The 23680-nt window shown below is 40.0% G+C and overlaps 1 non-coding gene and 1 pseudogene across 1 annotated transcript; both read right to left on the minus strand.

The window, feature by feature from the left end:
• Positions 1–622: 622 nt before the first annotated feature.
• On the minus strand, positions 623–695 carry TRNAR-UCU (transfer RNA arginine (anticodon UCU)). Its single transcript has one exon. It is a non-coding gene; the product is annotated as a tRNA-Arg (tRNA).
• An 8294-nt stretch (positions 696–8989) lies between these two features.
• LOC149384783 (secreted RxLR effector protein 161 pseudogene) lies at positions 8990–9775 on the minus strand (annotated as a pseudogene).
• Between the last annotated feature and the right edge of the window lie 13905 nt (positions 9776–23680).

Genomic DNA, 23680 nt, shown 5'->3' on the forward strand with positions numbered 1-23680 from the left:
GTTAAAACCATACACGTATTGATATCAAACGTTAGTTGAGATAATATAATATAACGACTTGCATATAAATAAACGTATATATAATTGTATAAGCCCATTATATAATATAACAAACTGTATATATAAATAAATAAATTATTTAAATAAACAATAAATAGATAAATAAATAAATATATATAAGCCCATTAAAAAATTTCTTTTTTAAGAAAAAAATAAACAAGATATATATAAATAAATAAAATATATGTATGTAATGTATATATGTATATATTTTTAATATATTTTACAACATGATTTCCGTTCGGTTTTCAATCACCATATCTATTTTTCATCGAAAATAACATTTCATTTGTCTTTTTCACATTTTTTTTCGTTCGATTTTCCGTCGACGCATCGATTTTCTGTTTATCAGGAGGTTCGAAATGGTAACGAAAATGGCATTTCGAACCTTGGGTTATAGTTTAGATAATAATAATAGTAATGATAAACGGCACCTTGATGACGCTCTAGGCTAGTTAATATTGCAGTGAAAATATTTTGGTAAAAGAAAAAAAAAAGGTAAATAAATGAAAATAAAAATGGGAAACGGAGCAGCGAAACAAAGCAAAAACTGAAGTGAAAGCACGCCCAGTGGGACTCGAACCCACAATCGCCTGATTAGAAGTCAGACGCCTTATCCATTAGGCCATGGGCGCTTGTCTATTCAAAATAAAAATTATTGAAAACTCTATAATGATTTCGATTCTTTTTATTTACATTAAATGCTAAACCTGTTTTCTCTCTTTATAATTTGAATTTATAACGAGAAGTAACCTTTCATAATTACTTGTAAAGACTAAAGACATATGTAGCAAACCATCCATTAGTTACAACAGTTGCTAAATAATAACGTTTCATCATAATGAGAGAAATAATGTTTAAGATTAAAAAGTATGAAGAAAAAACTCAATATCCCCGTGCTAACAGTAAAAGAAATGTATTGACAAATATATAAAATTTGAGACGGCAATGCCATATTATACAAAACACGGACGTTAACAATCTATTTTCTGAAAAAAAAAAGTTTAGGTAAATAAACACACCAATAAAAAATAGCCACATATTCATGAACATTATTTAAGTTAAGACAAATTGTTGTCGCTCGTTTTTGGACAACTGTTTAGAAGCCTCAAGCGGTTAGATCCACGGTCGGACCGAGTGGTCTCGCTTTGGGTTGAGCGTGTCGGACTCGATGTCTCGAGTCTTCCCTTAGCTGTAAATGGCTCCCTTGCTCGCCGCTATACCTGAAATAGACGGATAAATGGTCAACTACAAAGGGAAAACAAAGGGGGTGCTTAACATTAGTGAGATTGAGGTGGAGTGTAGAAGTTTTAGAGGGTGTTAATCATCGCGATCAAGCGAATTATGTGACTCTGGAGTTCAGCAGCATTTTGGTACGCAAGACGTGAGATTTTGATTACCTTTTGGTGAGGACCGAGCCCTATATTTATAGGTATTGTTACGTTATAAGTTGGCTTTATTTTTAGTGCAAAATATATCGAAAGATGTCGGTCTTCATGCTCCAGCTTCTGGTAAGACATCATTCCTGCTATGCGCAGATAGTATTTCTAGCAAGTTTCCGGTTTGGCCAGATTGCATCGCTGGTGATTTTATTGCGTAATATTCTTGTGAGAATGGGTAATGAAACCCTATATACGCTTTCAGGTTTGTACAGCTGCTATAAAAGCCCTGCGCTTCCCCCTTAGCAGCCTCGACGCTTTTTCAAAATACTTAGAGCTCCTAGACGTGCAAGACCGGCGGATTGGGAGGCTTTGTCTTTTGATAAGAGTGGTGTTGTTCACCAAATACTATTCGAGAAGATTGAGTGTTTGAGTGGTTTGGGTCCTGTGTTTACGTGATTGAAGACTCACGTGCTTTTGAAGACAGAACTCATCCGGGCATAGGTGTTTGCTCGAAGAGTGGAATTGAGGAGGATCTCAAATTCAGAGGGAGTCCCTGGTCTAGGTATTCACTTGTGGTAATAGTTTCTAGGGCCTTGATTTTGTGCTGTAATCATATAAGACCTTGCTTGTACTATTGACTACTGTATAGTGAAATCCTTTCCACTGGCAGAGTGCCCCCAGACGTAGGTGATATTGCACCGAACTGGGAAACCATATGTGTGTCGCTTATTAATCGCATTGTTTGTTGATTATCCATTATCTGTGATCAAGCAAGTTGTCGGACACATTGTCAACACATTGTGTGTGACATCTTGTCTTTGTGACTAATCATAATTTCAATTGGTATCAGAGCAGGCACCTAGATCTTTTGGTGGTTTCCTGGGTATTTTATTATGATTACTAGATATGGATAGTTCCAGAGAGGGAGGCTCGGTCAATCGTCATGGAACTAACTATGGTTACGGAAAGCCCGTATGAGCGCCTTTATGAAATCCCTCGACAGCAGAACTTGAAAGGCTGTGATTCATGGTTGGGAAGCTCGAGTTTTCGTTGATGACAAAGGGGATGTGACTGGTCCCAAATCCGAGAAGGACTGGAGTCCTATTGAAGATGAGGCGACTCTGGGTAAATCTCGTGCACTCAATGCTATATTTAACGGGGTTGATAAAAATGTGTTCAGGCTTATAAACATCTGCACGAGTGCAAAAGAAGCTTGGGAAATTCTTGCTGTCGCCTATGAGGGAACCACTAAAGTCCGTGAGCATAAGCTTCAATATCTCACAACAAACTTTGAAGCTCTCACTATGCTTGAAGATGAATCTGTAGCCGACTTCAATGTGTGTATTCGAGATCTTGCCAACGAATCCTACTCTCTCGGCAAACCTATGGCCGATGAAGATCTAGTCAGGAAAACTCTGAGAGCTTTAAGCCCAAGATTCAAAATGAAGATCACGGCGATAGAAGAAGTCCATGACCTTAAAACTAAAGTTTGATGAACTTATGGGATCTCTCATGACCTTCGAGCTTTCTCTTCCCAAGATGGAGAAGAAACACAAAGGAATGGCCCTTAAAAGCTCTATTCATGATCAAAAGGAGCATGTATACTCTGATTCTAATAACAAAATTGATAATACTATTGCTATGCTTGTCAAAAACTATAGCAGGGTTATGAAGAGATTCAACCAGATGACTGGGAAGAATGTCTCGTAAGATGTCAAAGACAACTTTTAGCAAAGATTCCAGAAGAATGGAAACCTTCACAGAAACGGCAGAAGTGGTGAACGCTCTGGAAAAGGCAAAGGTATTCAGTGTCATGAGTGTGAAGGCTTTGGGAATATTCAGAAGGAGTGTCCTAACTTCTTGAAAAAGCAGAAAAAAGGTTACAACGCCACTCTTTCTGATGAGGAAGAAGAAGACAGTGACTCTGATCAGATAAACAATTTTGTTGCATTCACAGCTTCTATTCCCACTCATAACCTTGAATCTATTGATGAATTTGCTGAATCTTCAAAGAGATTTGTTATAGATGATGAGCTATCTCATGATGCTATGAATGATGCTTATAATGTTTTACATACTAAATGGGTTAAAGAGTCTCAGGTTCTTGACAAGCAGAGTGCACTCATTCTCTCTCTGACTAAAGATAAGACAAGGCTCTTAGAAACCATTATTAATCTAAAGCGCGAAGTCAGCCGCTTAAATGGGGAACTTGACCAGATGATGAAATCTGTCAGGATGTTGAATTCTGGCACTGACAGCCTTGATAAAATTCTAACTATTGCACAACCTGCGAAGAACATGAAGGGGCTTGGGTATACTCATGGTGCTTCCACGTCACAGACTACTTTTGTTCCCTAAAAGTCTGCTGACCAGATGCCGCGCAAAATGTCCCAGACATCTGGTGGTGACAAGTTTAAGATTCAGCATCAGCGACATCCTCATGGACCAACCAGGTTTCTTGTTAACAGACCTCGTTGGGTTTTCCATCATTGTGGACGAATGGGTCATATTCAGCCTTTTTGCTATCGCCTATATGGGAGGAACCTTCATCAGCATCAATCCTTGCATAGGCATGCTCAACCACACCGTCAACTCACTTCCCGCATGGAATGGAGAGTGAAAGATGCATCCTATCCTGCCAACATTGCATACACCTCTCTGAGTGCCTCAACTGGTAACGATTGGTATTTTGATAGTGGTTGTTCTCGTCACATGACTGGTGTTCGTGCCTTTTTGTCCAACATAAAACATTACTCTAATTGCCATGTTACTTTTGGTGATGGAGTGAAGGCCAAGATTATCGGTAAAGGTCAGCTCAACTATCCTGGTTTGTCATGCTTGACAGAGGCATTATTGGTTGAAGGTCTCACTGCTAATCTTATTAGTATCAGCCAACTTTGCGACTTGAACCTACAAGTTAATTTTACTCATGATAAGTGTGTGGTGATTAATGAGGAACATGATGAGCTTATGAAAGGAACCAGGTCACATGACAATTGCTACATGTGGTCTCCGGTCAAAGACTCTCAGGTCACAAAGTGTCTCTTGTCCAAAGTAGATGAAGCTAAGCTATGGCATTAAAAGCTCGGCCATCTAAACCTCAGAAGCATGCACAAAATTGTCTCTGAGAAGGCCATTGTCGGACTCCCTGAGCTAAAGATTGTTGAAGGAAAAATCTGTGGTGATTGTCAGATTGGAAAGCAGGTCAAGAAGTCGCACAAGATGGTGCAACATCTTACTATCTCATGGGTTTTAGAACTCCTCCACATGGACTTGATGGGGCCTATGTAGGTTGAAAGCCTTGGAGGAAAGAGATACGTGTTTGTGTGTGTCGATGATTTCTCCAGGTACACTTGGGTTGATTTTATTCGTGAGAAATCTGACACTTTTGCTGTTTTTGAAGCCTTATGCAAGCAAGTGCAAAGAGAAAAGGGAGTAAGCATAGGCAAAGTGGTCAGAATCCGAAGTGATCATGGAATGGAATTTGAATAAACGCACTAAGAGTATGATGGAGTCAATAAATGTGGTTGTTGATGATGTTTCTAATGACTCTAAGAGTGCTGATGATGAAGATGATGTTCTACCTAGTAGCACAGATGTTGGTGACAAAGTGGACAACATTGTGCCTGAACAAGAGTCTTTCCCTGGAGAAGCTGAATCTCCACCAGAAAGAAGGGTTCCTTCCAGAAGAGTTCAGAGAAATCACCCTGTTGAAGAGGTGATTAGTGATATTGGAGATTGTATGCACACTCGTTCAAAAACTCCAGTAAACTACAGAGAAATGATTGGTAATCTCTGCTTTGTCTCTAAAATTGAACCTAAAAATGTCAATGACGCAATTGATGATGAATACTGGATTAGTGCTATGCAAGAGGAACTTGTTCAGTTTGAAAGAAATGACGTCTGGGAGCTAGTTCCTAAACTTGACAATGTTAATGTTATTGGAACTAAGTGGATTTTTAAAAATAAATATGATGAGCATGGCAATATAACTCGAAACAAAGCTAGACTTGTGGCACATGGTTATACGCAGGTGGAAGGTGTGGATTTTGATGAAGCCTTTGCCCCTGTTGCTCGGCTTGAAGCCATCAGACTCTTGCTTGGCATCTCTTGTCATCTCCATTTCAAACTTTTCCAGATGGATGTTAAAAGTGCTTTCCTCAATGGGTACTTGAATGAAGAAATCTATGTTGTCCAGCCTAAATGTTTTGTAGATCCCAGCTCGCCCCAACATGTCTACAAGCTTAGAAAGGCTCTTTACGGTCTTAAGTAGACACCTCGGGCATGGTATGAAAGACTAACTCAGTTTCTTGTGCAGAATGGTTATATTAGAGGTGAAGTTGATAAAACTTTGTTAATAAAGAAGGAGGATGGCAACCTCATAATTGCTCAAATCTATGTTGACGATATTGTCTTTGGAGGAATATCGAACAAGATGGTGGACCTTTTTGTGTGACAAATGCAGTCTGAATTCGAAATGAGTATGATTGGTGAGTTTAACTTTTTCTTGAAATTTCAGATCAGTCAGATGAATGATGGTATTTTTATCTCTCAAAGTAAATATGCTAAAAACATTGTGAAGAAGGTTGGTTTAGAAAAGTCTTCTCACAAGCGGACCCCCGCCGCTACTCATGTTAAACTCACTAAGGATGAGCTTGGTGAATCTGTTGATGAAAGCCTCTACAGAAGTATCATTGGCAGTCTTCTCTATCTTACTGCCAGTCGTCCTGACATAGCATATTCTGTTGGTGTTTGTGCTCGTTATCAAGCTAATCCAAAGCTAGCCATTTGTTTCAAGCCAAGCGCATTGTAAGGTACATTTCGAGAATTGCTGGTTTTGGTCTACTATACACTTTTGATACCTCCTTTACTCTTGTGGGATATTGTGATGCTGATTGGGCAGGTAGCACTGTTGATAGAAGAAGCACCTCTGGTGGATGTTTCTATCTGGGAAACAATCTTATTTCCTGGGTAAGCAAAAAACAAAAAATGCATTTCCCCGTCCACAGCTGAGTCTGAATACATTGCAGCTGGAAGCGGTTGCACTCAGCTACTCTGGATGAAACCGATGCTTACTGAATATGGTGTCGGACAAGATGTCATGACATTATTCTGCGATAATATCAGTGCCATCAATATTTCAAAGAATCCAGTCCAACATAGTAAGACAAAGCACATTGAAATCAGGCACCATTTCATTCGGGATCTAGTGGAAGATAAGAAGATCAAACTCGAATATATTCACACTGAAATACAGCTTGCAGACATCTTTACATTGGCTGTGAACAGGTTTGAAAGTCTCAGATCCTTCACGTGTTATTGAACCATAGCAATTACTGAGATATGGAGAGATGGTTATTTGTATTTTTTTCTCTACCCTTTGATAACTTGTCTCTATTTTATGCTACACTATTTTACATCAGTATGTGTTCATGGGCCCATTTGTCTGTTTGGCCCATTCGACCTATTTGTCGGGCTAAAATGCCATCTAATTTGAGTTTGGGCTTGAGATGGACCAAGGCCCATTTAATTGTACATCGTCGTTTTGATCATCTTCAGCTCATAAAACATGCAACTGACGGTTTATTTCTCAAGGAAGGCTGGGAAGTTTCCTTGTTTTCAAATTTCACTGAAGCCCTCTTTCTTGTTTTCTCGCTGTCTTTTCACACAATTTCTTTGAATTGGGTAACCACCTCCCTTGACGAGTATCTTTGTGGTAGTTATTTCAGTCTCTCCTTCACTATGGTTGGTACAAGAAGTGGCATAAGCACAACCGGGTCAGAAAAGAAAGAAAAACCTAAGATGAAGACGAAGAATGTCGCTAAGAAAGGGGTTGGGCTTGAGCCGGAAAGCAACAAGTGTCGGGGATGATTCCCCATATAACCATATAAATGCGGAAAACATAATTAATTACGCTAATCAAAAGCTAATTAATTAAATGATTATATGACAAGATCTAGATTTACGTTAATTAAAAAATATAAGAGAGCATATAAGTCAAGCAACCGAAACAAGAGTAAACAAGTACTTACATTGATTTTCGGTTCACGAACTGAAAGCTTTCACAATCCGTCTTCGTCTTGAACGTACAAGCTTCCACACGATCCAACAAAGAACTCCTTCTTCAAGGACTCGATGTGATGACACCTTAGTCTTCCGAAACGTAATCTCCGAGACGAATAAGAAAGATGAGTGGGCACAGTCTTTATCTCACTAGATCACGAAACTAGGTGTCTCGAGATCTCTCTCTTATTTTACTGAGAATGGAAACGAATTTCCGAGGGGAGGGTAGGCAGAAGTGCACGGCCAAGAGTTGGCTAGGTTGCACGAAATTTCTCTCAAAATTTGCTTAAAATAATTGCTTATTTTTGCATTCTCATGGTCCAACAATAAACAAATAATTAATAATTGTTTATTTACTTGATCAAACAATAAATAAACAATTCTACCATAAATATTTATTTAATTCTGCGAATACCCGTTTTCCAGAATTAATGCTGTCAATCACAATTACAGCAAGTGAGATTAATAATGATAAACATTATTATACGAAAGTTCTTATCCGCCTTTATCAGAGCCGAATCGGGGACTATGGAACTAGTAATAGGAGCTTAACAAATCCGATGAAAAAGACGAAATAGTCCTTTCTCTTTTGTCCATCGATTCGTCTGATCTTGGTCAAATACTCCACCTTGTAAGCCAAGACTGAACTCTCCTTTATACTAGAATTATATTTACTCATCGTGACGAGTGTCCACTGATATAGTCAGTTCGTGATCAAGATCCTCCAGGTTCAACCCGTGTCAAGAGAAGTCAATTTTTCCGTCATACTTCTCTTGATACATATTAAGCATTGTTGCTTCCCCAACGAAAGATTCTTTCGAACGTTACTTACTTCGAAAGTGCGCGCAATCTATCGGTTCTGGAATCAACCCTTAGGTGAGAGAACATTAACCTTCTTTCAGGAAGGCTGGATTCCGTATCTGTAAATCATTTCCCACTCGAATTATGCTCTGAGAAAACTCCCAAGACATAAGCTGTGATTAGCATGAATAGCCTTTTAGAGAATGAGTCAAAGAGCTCAGTAACATAACCCAGTGTCCATGATCACTTCAGGATTTAGATTAAGTCTTATTGTGACCATCATAGTGGCCTCGGTTAGTGTGTCGTAACGGTCCTTAAACGACACATCTACACCAAGACCTGTCCAGGTCGTACACTTACCACAAGTGTAGAATGCTCCCACATAGTGATCAGCCTTCACCTATGTGTTCCACATATATGACTTTAGATATAGTTTTCCAGGCGTATATCAGTCATCGACCATGTTTTAGCACACCGCCCGAACTCAGGTGTCCAGCACGTGACTCAGTTAGATACGGAGGCTATGGAATAATGAATGTTTAATAAATCTCATTAAATAAGAAATAACACTTTCAATTCAAATAGATAATAAATGTCAAACTTTATTTTATTAATCATTTCAACGAGAATTTACATAAGTATCTTCTCGTGGACAAGAATTCCTAACAATCTCCCACTTTGACCTAGAGAAGATATGGCATGTATATAAGGCCCATTCCTTCCACGTGTTTCATGAACACATGTTCAGATAGTCCCTTTGTCATTGGATCCGCAATGTTGTCCAACGTCGAGATCTTCGTGACTGCCACGTCTCCTCTTCGAACTATATCTCTTATAAGGTGGTATTTTCGTTCTATATGCTTTCCTCTCTTATGGCTACGAGGTTCCTTCGAGTTTGCGATGGCTCCAGTGTTATCACAGTGGAGTTGCACAGGCTCGTTCATTTTAGGAACTACCTCCAGTTCGGCTAAGAAATTCTTAAGCCAAACAGCCTCTTTGGCTGCCTCGGAAGCTGCAATATATTCAGCTTCCATAGTAGAGTCTGCGATACTAGATTGCTTAATGCTTCTCCAGACAATCGCTCCTCCATTGAGAGTGAACACTGATCCAGACGTTGACTTCAACATGTCACGGTCTGCCTGAAAACCAGAGTCAGTGTATCCTTGTATCACCAAGTCATTTCTTGTGTATACAAGCATCATGTCTCTAGTTCTCTTAAGATATTTTAGGATATGCTTAACAGCTATCCAATGTTCTTGACCAGGGTTTGACTGGTATCTACTAACAACTCCCACTGCATAGCATATGTCGGGTCTAGTACACAACATGGCATACATCAGACTCCCAACTGCTGAGGCATATGGAACTCGACTCATATCCTCCACTTCTTGCGGTATCTTAGGACACTGCTCTTTCGACAAGAACTTTCCTGAACGAATTGGCAACAACACCCCATGGGCATTTTGCATCGAGAAGCGAGAAAGTACCTTATCTATATAAATACCTTGAGACAGAGCTAGTAGTTTGTTCTTCCTATCACGAATGATTTGGATTCCTAGAACAAAGGCAGCATTCCCCAAATCCTTCATTTGGAATTGCTTTGCCAGCCACTCCTTTATGTCAGACATTACTTTAATATCGCTTCCTATAAGGAGGATATCGTCTACATAAAGGATTAAGAAAACAACTACTTTCTTCGAGTACTTGTAAACACAAGGCTCAGAAAGGTTTTTTTCGAAACCATATGTCTTGATCACCTCATCAAACCTTTGGTTCCAGGATCTAGACGCTTGCTTAAGTCCATAAATGGACTTCAATAATTTGCAAACCTTGTGCTCTTGACCCTTTTCTATGAATCCGTCTGGTTGAGCCATATAGATTTCTTCTTCCAGATAGCCATTCAAGAATGTCGTCTTTACGTCCATTTGCCAAATCTCATAATCGTAATGAGCGGCAATGGCCAGAAGAATTCTGATGGATTTAAACATGGCTACATGAGAGAAGGTTTCGACGTAGTCGATTCCTTCTCTTTGGGTAAAACCCTTAGCCACAAGTCTAGCCTTAAAGGTTTCAACTTGTCCATCAGCTCCTTTCTTCCTCTTATAGATCCACTTGCACCCAATCGGTCTAATTTGTTCGGGTGCATCTACAAGAGTCCAGACTGAGTTCGAGTGCATAGACTCTATCTCTAGATTCATGGCTTCTAGCCATTTTTCTTTGTCCAAGTCGACCATGGCGTCTTTAAATGACACGGGGTCGTCGTCATTCGCATCCAAGGCGACGACGTTTGCTTCAAAACCAAGATATCGGTCGGGCTCTCTAGAGACCCTCCCACTACGACGAGGCAGTGTAGCACTTGGACGAACGTTTGTGTTTTCTTCTTCATCTCCCACTCTCACAACAATTGTAGGTGGAGATGGATCCCCTTGGACGTTAGTCTTCGGGGTTGGTCTAACAGTTTCCTCGAGTATAATTGTACTTCGAGGCTTATGATTTTTAACATAATCATCTTCAAGAAAAGTAGCATGAGTTGAAACGAATGTTTTCCTATCAATAGGATCATAAAATATACCTCCTTTTGTCCCTTCTGGATAACCAACAAAGAAACAAACGTTTGTTCTTGATTCCAGCTTGCTCGATTTCTTTTTCAAGACATGAGCGGGACAACCCCAAATACGGAAGTGACGCAAACCTTCAGGTGCTCCATTCCATAGTACTTTGGGTGTTTCGGATACAGATTTTGAAGGAACTTGATTTAAGATATACATGGCAGTCTTTAATACATAACCCCAGAAAGATGTTGAAAGTGAAGAGTAGCTAATCATGGATCTTACCATGTCTAATAAAGTTCTATTTCTCCTTTCAGCAACCCCATTTTGTTGAGGGTTACCAGGAGCCGATAATTGCGACTCAATCCCATGCTCAAGCAAGTAATCGGTGAACTCATTGTCTAAGAACTCGCCTCCCCGATCCGATCGAAAGGTCTTAATAGTCTTACCCAATTGGTTTTCAACACAAGCACGAAATTCTTTGAACTTACTAAAAGTTTCAGATTTTCGTTGTATTAGGTAAATGAAACCATATCTAGAATAGTCGTCAGTAAATGTGACGAAGTATTCATAACCGCCTCTCGCAGCCTCACTCATTGGTCCACAGACATCAGAGTGAACAAGTTGCAGAGGTTCGGTGGCTCTTAATCCTTTTCCAGCAAAAGATCGCTTGGTCATTTTTCCTTCAATACAGGATTCACAAACAGGCAGAGTTCCCACTTGAAGGTGTTTCAACGGCCCAAGCCTTGAAAGCCTCTCTAGCCTCTTTATATTTATATGACCAAGTCTTAAGTGCCATAAATAGGTTTGTTCATCACGAGACAGTTTAATTTTCTTATTAGATGTGGGTTTAGCTACTTTAAACATTTCAGCATTAAATGAACATTTATTTTCAGGAGTTAATACATATAAACCATTATATAATAAGGCATCACATATTAATCTTCCATCTAAAGAAACACTCATAGTTTTCTCATTCACAGATAAAGAAAATTTTTGTTTAAGTAATTCAGAAACTGAAATTAGGTTTCTACAGAACCCAGGAATAAAATAAACTGAATCTAATATCAAATATTTATTTCCAAATCGGAGTCGAACTATTCCTAAAGCTTTAGCCGTGACGGACTCTCCGTTCCCCACTCTAAGTTGTAGTTCGTCTCCCCTCAGTTCCTCCCACGAGTCAAACACCTGTAAGGTTGTACAAACATGATTAGTTGTCCCCGAATCAATTATCCAGGACGAGAGAGAATCTCTAGCATATAATGCTTCTAATACATGTAAGTGAGTGAATGGTACATTACCTTCACACGACTCAGGGCTGATGTCATCATTATCAGGAATCACTATAAGTGATGGCCTTTCCATTACGAGAACATTCTCCAATGGTAAATCTTCTGGTGAAGGTGGACAAGGCTGTGGTGCCAAACTCGGTTGCACCTGATGGTAAGCATACTCTACCAAACCATCACGCCAAGAAAGAAGTTCGCTTTGAAACTTCGTCATTTTATAATCTGGGCCAAAACCACGAAAGTAAATGACAAAATCGGCGTATTCCTCGGCGAGTGAATTCAGAATGATTTCAACCCGAGTTGCCTCATCAATCTTTGTGCCCCGAAAGGCAGCTAGGTTCATCCAATCCGACATGTTTCTCATATAGAGAACTGAGCATTCACCAGACTTCATTTTGTTATCCATAATATACTTCAAGAGATCATAATTCGAAGTCATGCTGAAATTAATAAAATACAAGTACATAAATTACTAATGAAAAGAAAAAACATTCATCATATAAATTTAGGAAATAAAAAACATAATGCATAAGCACGGGGAAAAATACTAAAGATATTAAAAGACCTAGTTTTTTATATTCCACGGTAATTCGACTAATAGTCACAGTCCGTTTCACTCTGGTGACGTAACGGAGTGCACCTAGTGAAAATGAGAACCATCTCAGATTAGTGAACAATCACAGTACATGTACCTTTATAACTATGCTCACTAACTACCATTTTAATAGGAATCGTTGGCCACATGAGCAACCACCGGTTGGTTCATGCATGAGTCGACCCAACATTTCAGTGAAAGAAATTTAGCCCATACGCACTAGCGTAACTAGTACACGCAGGGATCAACCCTCCCACCTATCGTCAGAGACACAACCTTGGTATTGGAATCAGAAAAGCCCTTCCGAATGGAACTGACCACCATGTTTAGAAAACCGTCGGTCACGAGGGGATTTTTCATCCTCACGGTGTTGTGTCAATGTTGGAGGCCTAAGACTCAATATACTTTTAATATTTTAATTTCCTAGCATTAACTTTAATCTAGGTGATACACTCGTGTTTACTAAATCATATTAAAAGCTCGAGTGATTCTACGCTACCCTTAAAAACAATAAGTTTCGATATAGCTTAGTCATTAGGAAATTGTGACATTCTAGTCTTGATTATCCTAATAGTATTCCTTCACGGAAAAGCTCCCAGTAGAGAAGGTGAGACACTAGGTCTTCTTAAATACCTCTCAGCTTAGCCTCTTATCGGCTTGGTGACAAAGCTCTCCGATCCGTTCAACTCATTCATTATTTAACTATCCTAATCCAATTAGACAATTTTAATGAATGAAAGCCCATGACAACCATAATAACATACGATACACGATCTAAGTTATAGCATACAAGCATGGCAAAGAAATTAAATAAATAAGCATAGCAAGCATGGTTTGATTTGTGTTGATCGTATCCTAATTGACTCTTTAAAAATAAATCAAGATGAGCCCAATCATATTGACCCATGGATTCAATTAGGCCCATTCTTATGTCCTATAGAAAAATAAATCAATATCAAATTATTTAATTTTTCTAAGTTTTTTTTTATGAGTGGGCCCGTGGGCCCACTAGGGTTTCCGGGCTGAGGCCCGGACGAATCCTCTAATCTTGACCTAGGTCAAGTTTAGACTTGAGGCTGCACCGGACCGCCGCCGCCACGAGGACGCGGCCTTGCAAGAAGAGGATGGCCGAAACTTGTCACAAAAATTTTGTGACAAGTTTTCTTTTGGCGTAGTCGTTAAGGCTTTCTTCGTCCGTCATGCTTCTTCGTTGTATGTCCGTCTCATCTCTCACCGATCGTCGTGATTATGAACGTCGCTCGTCGGATTACAACAATAATAATAATAATAAAAGATTTACAAAAAACCTATACCCTTTGAATTTCGGGTGTACAAAAAAATCTAGAAAAACGAGAATAAAAAAATCTACGATCAACCACAAATCACAATTCACATAATCATATATTGAATTGCATGAACTTCATATCAAAATATAAATTCATTCAAACCATGTTAAATTTAATCACATGAACGAATCAATTAATTAAGTAAATCGACTAGCTCTGATACCACTTGTCGGGGATGATTCCCCATATAACCATATAAATGGGGAAAAAATAATTAATTACGCTAATCATAAGGTAATTAATTCAATGATTATATGACAAGATCTAGATTTACGTTAATTAAAAAATATAAGAGAGCATATAAGTCAAGCAACCGAAACAAGAGTAAACAAGTACTTACATTGATTTTCGGTTCACGAACTGAAAGCTTTCACAATCCGTCTTCGTCTTGAACGTACAAGCTTCCACACGATCCAACAAAGAACTCCTTCTTCAAGGACTCGATGTGATGACACCTTAGTCTTCCGAAACGTAATCTCCGAGACGAATAAGAAAGATGAGTGGGCACAATCTTTATCTCACTAGATCACGAAACTAGGTGTCTCGAGATCTCTCTCTTATTTTACTAAGAATGGAAACGAATTTCCGAGGGGAGGGGAGGCAGAAGTGCACGGCCAAGAGGAGGCTAGGTTGCACGAAATTTCTCTCAAAATTTGCTTAAAATAATTGCTTATTTTTGCCTTCTCATGAACCCCTATTTATAGTAGTAAAAAGGAGATATTCATGGAATCTTCCAGAATATTTTATTTCCTTTTATTGTGTTCACACTAGTGGATTAAATCTAGGCCATTGGATCTCATCTAGTGAATCCACCTTTTTCTCTCATCCATCAGATCAATATCTATGGGATATTATTCTTTTATTTAAATAGAGAATATTTTATTTAGTGAGATAATAAAGGAGAATATATTATTCTCCTAAATATTCTCCTAAATACTTTCCTTTAAATAAGGAGAAAATATAGGACAATATCTTATATTTTTCTCTCTCCTTTATTTAAACAACTAAAGAGAAAATATTGGTAAATACCAATATTGAAAAAATCGGATTTGGAGGCACACGGCCAAGGGGATTTGCGTAAGTCCTTATGCCGAAATTCCCAATTCGATTTTTCCATGTGTGCAAGGCCCAATTGCTTAAAACCCAATTAATCATTTATTTACTTGGTCCAACAATAAACAAATAATTAATAATTGTTTATTTACTTGATCAAACAATAAATAAACAATTCTACCATAAATATTTATTTAATTCTGCGAATACCCGTTTTCCAGAATTAATGCTGTCAATCACAATTACAGCAAGTGAGATTAATAATGATAAACATTATTATACGAAAGTTCTTATCCGCCTTTATCAGAGCCGAATCGGGGACTATGGAACTAGTAATAGGAGCTTAACAAATCCGATGAAAAAGACGAAATAGTCCTTTCTCTTTTGTCCATCGATTCGTCTGATCTTGGTCAAATACTCCACCTTGTAAGCCAAGACTGAACTCTACTTTATACTAGAATTATATTTACTCATCGTGACGAGTGTCCACTGATATAGTCAGTTCGTGATCAAGATCCTCCAGGTTCAACCCGTGTCAAGAGAAGTCAATTTTTCCGTTATACTTCTTTTGATACATATCAGCCCTAAGAATTGTTGCTTCCTCAGCGAAAGATTCTTTCGAACGTTACTTACTTCGAAAGTGCGCGCAATCGATCGGTTCTGGAATCAACCCTTAGGTGAGAGAACATTAACCTTCTTTCAAGAAGGCTGGATTCCGTATCTGTAAATCATTTCCCACTCGAATTATGCTCTGAGAAAACTCCCAAGACATAAGCTGTGATTAGCATGAATAGCCTTTTAGCGAATGAGTCAAAGAGCTCAGTAACATAACCCAGTGTTCATGATCATTTCAGGATTTAGATCAAGTCTCACTGTGACCATCATAGTGGCTTCGGTTAGTGTGTCGTAACGGTCCTTAAACGACACATCTACACCAAGACCTGTCCAGGTCGTACACTTACCACAAGTATAGAATGCTCCCACATAGTGATCAGCCTTCACCTATGTGTTCCACATATATGACTTTAGATATAGTTTTCCAGGCGTATATCAGTCATCGACCATGTTTTAGCACACCGCCCGAACTCAGGTGTCCAGCACGTGACTCAGTTAGATACGGAGGCTATGGAATAATGAATGTTTAATAAATCTCATTAAATAAGAAATAACGCTTTCAATTCAAATAGATAATAAATGTCAAACTTTATTTTATTAATAATTTCAACGAGAATTTACATAAGTATCTTCTCGTGGGCAAGAATTCCTAACAAGCACGGGGTCCGGGTTCGTGGAATGCGACCTGGTAACCGCGTCGATGGTCAGGCCGGAGGTGCCATTGCTGGGTCGTCAGTTCCACCTGTAAACCCTTCCCTTGCCGCCACGAGAAAGGCCATGATCAAGAAAGCTGCTCTATCAATCACCGACATCACATGCGATGTCAGCTCCAGTAGCGCATCTGAAGAGAGAGAGAGAGAGAGAGAGAGAGAGAGAGAGAGAGAGAGGATGTTAATGTCGCTGCCATGGAAGAAACCCACACAAGCGCATCTCCTCTTGAAAGCTCTCACAAGATGGTTCAAGGTAATCCTGATTCCTCTATTCCTTCTGAACATGTTGAAGAGAAACCTAGGAACAATGATGTTTTGGAATCTCTTCTTGATGAACAAGAACCCCCACATGATGATGTGATTGGGGGAATTTTGGGTCTGGGACAAGATGTTGTGAAGGATGTCCCGACATCCTCGGCACAAGTGGACAAGGGTAAAATTGATGGGAGGCAAGATGTTGGAGATGATGTTCTTACATCTCTAAAGAAGAAAGTTCAAAATGATGATGACGTGATGACGTTTGTATTTCCACTCTTCTGTCTGAGAAGAGGAAGAAGAAGAGGAAGAAAAAGAGAAAGATCATATGGAGGAAAGTGAGTCTGCTACTCCTATCAAGGAAAAGAAAAAGAAGAGAAAGGTTAAGGTTGATCTGATCAAGAAGAGAGGGAAAAAGCCTGTTGTGGCATCTATGCCCGTAGTTGACAATCCCATTGAGGCTGAAGAAGACGAACCTGTGATTTCTCTTGGCATTGGAAACAAGAGATCTGTGGGAGGTCAAAAACTTCCAAAGAATGTCCCTGCTGCTCCCATGGACAATGTCTCTTTTCACAAGGAAGACGGGGTTCTCAAGTGGAGATTCGTGTATCACCGTGCCATCTTTCCTGAGAAGGAACTGTCTGCTGAGGCTCAAAAGATTGATGTGGTCATGGTACTCCTGCATGATGCTGACTTGCTCAAGACAGTCACCAACATCGGTGTGTACTACCCTTCTTTGGTAAGAGAGTTCATTGTCAATCTATCCACGTCTTTTGATGCTCCTGATGACCCTGGGTATAGGAAGGTCTTTGTTAGAGGTCACTGTTTTGACTTCTCCTATGATGCAATCAACAACTATCTTGGGAGGGGAAAGATAGTTACTGCAGACCTTGTTCCCTCCTTGGACACCATTGCCAAGGAAATTTTGGGGGATATGGAAAAGATCTGGCCTTCCAAAGGGACAATGGCCTCCTTAGATTTGACGGCTAAATACTTAGTGCTGTATCGGATTGGCATTGCAAATTGGGCTCCCTCATCTCACGGCCCCAGTATCAAGTATGAGCTCGCTTTTTTGATATACCAAATAGGTACTCGCTCGTCTTTTGATTTCGGAGTTTTTGTTGTTGATCACTTGGTGAACACATGCCAAGTCCTATGTCGTGAAGCTACTAATTGGGTTTCCCTCTCTCATCTCCGGGGTTCTTCTCAAACAAAACCCAAATATTTTGTGTAGCACGGATGTGGCAGGGAAACGGCCCAGTGTCTTACCATCAATCACAAGCTTTTCAAAGGGAAGCATGCTCGTGACCTTGTCAGACCATCTGTTGCGACATCTGTCGCCTTTGGAAGCATGTTGAAGATGGGTCCTGTTTCTGAAGAAGTTCAAAGGAACGTTTTGAAAGAGCTCATGAGGAGATTGACATCCTCAAGAAGACCATCGAGACTCTCTCTCGCTGGAAGTCCATATGCGAAGGTCTTGTTCGCGACTTAAATGCTTCTTCTGGTAATGATGATGTAGCCACCACTCGATCTGGTCAAAATAATGATGTTGCAGTTTCTGAAGGTGATGAAGACAATGAAGGGAACGGTAACAGTGACTCAGATGGCCTAGGTGATGAGAGTGATGATGACTCTGCCCAAACTGCTGCCTATTAGTCCCTTTTGTCTATGGTCTGTAACCCTTGTACTTTATTTTTTTCTTGCTTGTTGATGTTGTGTGCTTTGGCTGGAACCCTTTTACAGCTTGTGTGTGTTTAAATTCAGTTGATTCTCTAATTGTTCAAAGACTATGTTGTTTTTGGAATATCTGTTGCTTGCTTCAGTTCTCTTGTATATGCTCAGACTGTTTGCTGTTTTTCCTCCATCTGTCTTGGTCGATCCTTGCCTTTGGTATGTTTTTGAGGCAATCAGGGGGAGAGGCGTCATGAGGGTCATTTATTTTGACACGAGGTCATTTATTTTGACACTCTTTCTGGTCTTGACGCGGACACGAGGTCATTCATTTTGACGCTCTTTTCTGGTCATGACGCTTGTTTGAGAACTGCTCTGGAAGTGCTTGCCTAAAAAATAGCCAAAGAGGGAGATTGTTGTTACGTTATAAGTTGGCTTTATTTTTTAGTGCAAGTTGTATGGAAAGATGTCGATCTTCATGCTCTAGTTTCTGGTAAGACATCCTTCCTCCTGTGCGCAGACAATATTTCTGGCAAATTTCCGATTTTGCTAGATTGCCTCGCTGGTGACTTTATTGCATGATATTCTTGCGAGAATTGGTAAGGAAACCCTAGATACACTTCCAGGTTTGTATAGCTACTATAAAAGCCATGCGCTTCCCTCTTAGCAGCCTCGACGTTTTTTCAAAATACTTAGAGCTCCTAGACGTGCAAGACCGGGGGATTATGAGGCTTTGTGTTTTGATAAGAGCGGTGTTATTCACCAAATACTATTGGAGAAGACTGAGTGTTTGAGTGGTTTGGGTCAGGTGTTTACGTGACTAAAGACTCACGTGCTTTTGAAGACTGAAGTCATAGGTGTTTACTCAAAGAGTGGAATTGAGGAGGATTTCAAATTCAGGGGGAGTCCCTGGTCTAGGTATTCACTTGTGGTAATAGATTATAGGGCCTTGATTTTGTGTTGTAATCATATAAGACCTTGCTTGTACTATTGACTACTATATAGTGAAATCATTTCCACTGGTAGAGTGCCCACAGCCATAGGTGATATGCACCGAACTGGGAAACCATATTGTGTGTCGCTTATTTATCGCATTGTTTGTTGATTATCCATTATATGTGATCAAGCAAGTTGTCGGACACATTGTCAACACATTGTGTGCGGCATCTTGTCTTTGTGAGACTAATAAGAATTTCAATAGGGTTCGGGAGGAGTGTTTTGGAGATGAGCGACCGGCCGTGTACATGGCCGGTCAGCCACTGAGCCTTAATTGTCGATGGCCAGTCGGCTATGGGCGTGGCCGATTGGCCATGAGACTTCAGCAGACGGTGGTCGGCCGATCATACGTGTGACCGGTCAGCCATGAGTCTTCAATGGGTGGTGGCCGGTAGGCCATGCGCACAGCCGGTCGACCATGAGCCTTCGATAGATCGTGGCCGACCGGCCATGCACATGGTTGGTCGGCCATGAGCCTTCGATGGGTGGTGGCCGGGCGGGCGGCCATGCGCGTGACCGATCGGCCATGCACATGGCTAGTCGGCCATGAGGCTTCAAAAGAATGGCCGATCGGCCGTGAGCATGGCCGGGTGGCCATGAATCATTGGAGGTCGGGTGGCCTAGCCCATGGCTGGCCGGCCATGGCCTCTCAACCACAACTACCTTAGGGCCCTCGAGCGAGTTTGCTCATGCGTGGTTTGTCGGATCGCGTCGTGCTCGATCGAGGTCGCCCAACTTAGCGAGCGTAGTTGGTTATGACCATTTTGTCCCTGGCGGTCCGTGACGGGCCGACACCACAAATCATGAAGAAAAAAAAGGTCATATTATTTTTTTCACTTCAGGCTATCTGTCTAATAAGATATATAACTTTTCTCTAGTGTCTTGGAATGTTGTTGATTTATCCATATTGTGAAGAACGAGATGATTGAAAGTTTGTAGGAATCTCTTTCGAGAGAATATGGAATCTTTCATCTTGATGATGCCTTGGTTCCTAAGGGGAAGCAGGTGGATTGGTTCAGCCTCTTAAGAAAAATTCTTACGGCTAAACGGGTATGTCTGAACTTCTTTAAAGATTTTGTTACCTCTCTATGAAAATTGAAGGCTCGCTCAAGATCACTCAAGTGGCTTAAGATAGACCACTTCAAAAGTGGACCAAGGCTTTCACCTGACTCGCAGCTCAAAAGCGGATAGTAGAGCAACACTATAATTCGAAGGTGAAACTCCGCAAGTTCACAGAAGGAAGCTCGGTCCTACGCAAGGTATTCCAAAATACCCAAATCCCCGGGGCAAGCGTATATGATCCTAATTGGGAAGGACCATACAAAGTTCACAAGGTCATACACGATGACACTAACAAGTTGGAAACCATGGACGGGGTCGAATTTGTCCACCCGTGGAATGCAGAGCATCTCCGTCAATACAACCAATGAATCGTTTCCCCAAAGTGTAATCAAATTTCGAAGTAATGAGCAAAAGGAATTCGAAAATTGTAAACACTACACGCACCTAAAACACGAATTATAAGCCAAACCGTCAAATACATAAATGCCTATACATGTAAGACCGACCGCACAAAGGTTCAACTTACGAACTCACGAGTCACGTGAAGCGCCGAATGGCTAAGTAAAAAACTCTGCAGAATAGTAACTCACAAGAACCGATAAAATAATGTCAGCCTCGATAATACTACATGGTTAAATGAGTGGCAAGATTCTTAAGACGTGAACACTTCTAAGTACCCAGCGACTCATGAGCAATTTCGGAGGTAACGAGAGTCATTAAAACACCTCGCATAAACGCAAAATCTACCGGAGATAACCGAAACTCTGGTCTGCGCAGTAACAAGAATCTCCCAGGCAATCTTCACGACAGCCAAAGACTCCCGCGAAGCTAGAGGGTTAATGTTATGGGGTCAAAATCGACCCCCGAAAAAAGGAAAAAGGATGACGGAATCTGAGGAAGGCAATCATTCTTCGTCGCAACAAGGCCGATTTCCGACCAACCCTGGGTGAGACACCGGTAGACCTCGCAAGCCACTGGCAAGACCCAGCCCAAAGGTTAGGCATCGTGGGCTTCTAGTAGGACCTGGACGACCGAGAAGCCTCGCCAAAGGAACATGCGAGGCCTAACTCGACGGAGTAGGCCTCCCAAGACACGAACGAGGCCCAACCTAAGGGGGCAGGCATCAGCGACCCTCCAAGAAGGCCCTGCCCGAAAAACTCAAGACCTCGCCTCGAGCACTGAAGGCCTCGCCCATCAATGTTCAGGCCCCGCCCCGTCCACCTATAAATATGGACTCCTACCCTTCATTCCGTAAGTCAAATCTTATCCCAGAAAGCCCAAAATCTCTCAAACTCTCTTAACCTTCATAAACTACTCTAAACGCTCCCGAGTTAAGAGGACGTTCGCTCCATACACGTTCACATTACACTAATACTAATGTTGAGCGTCGGAGTTCCCGAAGAAGGAAAACCTTCCGAGTCCCTCTAGTTCACGTTTGTTTCCTCTCACAGGTGACAGTCAGAATCAGACTCTCGATCATCTTTTAGAGGTCTGATCTCAGGTGTTTGACGATGTTAAAGTCAAACTTAAAACCAATTGGTGTCAAGTAGAGAGGTCCAACCGATAGATAAACACATGTCAATTCACACACACAATCAATGTGGGACTATCCCACTTCAATACTCTCCCTCACACGTAGCGTGACCAGGCTGAGTTATAATCCTCCCCACGCTTCGCATGGGCCGAGCCAAATTCAAGTTGTGTGAATGTACAAGGCTTTGATACCATGTTAAAGTCCAAATTAAAATCAGTTGGTGTCAAGTGGAGAAGTCTAACCGATATATAAACACATGTTCATTCACACATACAACCAATGTGAGACTATCTCACTTCAATCGACGACATCAACTTACGTGTAATCTTAGGATGCGACCCTGGGTTGAACCGTCGATGGCTCTTTAGTGTTGACTTGATTTCCGAGCATTAAGAAGAAATGTAATGTTGTTGTGAAATTTTGCTAAAGCGTCGAATAACTTGTTTCTAGTGGCTAAACAATTGCATAATCTACGCAAGGTTTTTGTCAAATTAATTTTTTGTTTTTTTGTTTTTTAACAAGAAACCTAACAATATTATTATTTAGAAGTCACACCAAACTAAAATAAGATAAGCATAGGAAAGTTTGGAGAAAAACATGGATATATATATTTTTTATTATTTAGAAGTCACACCAAACTAAAATAAGATAAGCATAGGAAAGTTTGGAGAAAAACATGGGCAATTGAACTTTCTTTTCATTCTTTTGATAAAGGTCTTTGGAAATGGCATTAATGAAATCTTGTACAACTTGGCTCCTATTTGACATATTGTCCTCGCGTATGTGGAGTCACTTTCAAACACTCGTGCCAAATGCCAACGGCACAAATCGTATGAAGCCAATACATTTAAATATACCTTTGGTTCTTCTCTCTAACGGCACAATTCACTACATCGCTTTCCATTATCTACAACGAGGAGAATTTGTGGGCGAAGAGCGTCGACAAGGTCTACTCTAAATAACGGTTAATTAACGTCAGGATATTTAAGCACATTATTATGTATTTTTGTATACGTTACATTTTCCGACATAATCCATAAATTTGTTCAATATTTTTTAACCGTCCTTTTAAGCTCAAATATTCAAGCAACGTCGAATGAACCAGCATTTTTCTCTTAGCCCTAAACATAACTGCATGATAATAAAATTGGTTTTTTTTATTATAATAATAGACTCTGTAAAGGTGATATTTTATTTTGAATAAAGGAAAGCCGAATATCCAAAATCTCAAAAGGACCATTTTTATTTTTGTGTTATAGTATTTTATAAAAGTGTTCATATCTAAACAACAAAATATTACGCGTTAACTAAAAAAAAAACTATTACCCACCTAAAAATCAGATACTTGTAAAACAGAATCAATCCTAGGAATGACAATGTATAGAGTCTGATTAAGGTTCTGCAAAATAAGATCCTATGAATTTTTTTAAAATTATACTTTAATCTATGAATATGTTTTACTCATTTAATCTTAGACTGAGTAAAACTAAAGAGATTACAAAATAACCTATGAATATGTTTTACTCATTTAATATTATATTTATTAATAAAAAATAAATCTATTTGCTTAAAATTCATTTATATGACAATAATTTTAACGGTTAAGATATGAGTAGGATCATGAGTAAAGTACTTAAAAATCGAATTTCATTCATATCCATATAATTTTAATGAGTAATCTTCATATTGTACCTATTAC

The sequence above is a fragment of the Urtica dioica genome, chromosome 9 (assembly GCF_054948205.1).
Source record: "Urtica dioica subsp. dioica isolate 48M chromosome 9, U.dioica_male_clone48M_v1_H2, whole genome shotgun sequence".
NCBI lineage: Eukaryota > Viridiplantae > Streptophyta > Magnoliopsida > Rosales > Urticaceae > Urtica > Urtica dioica.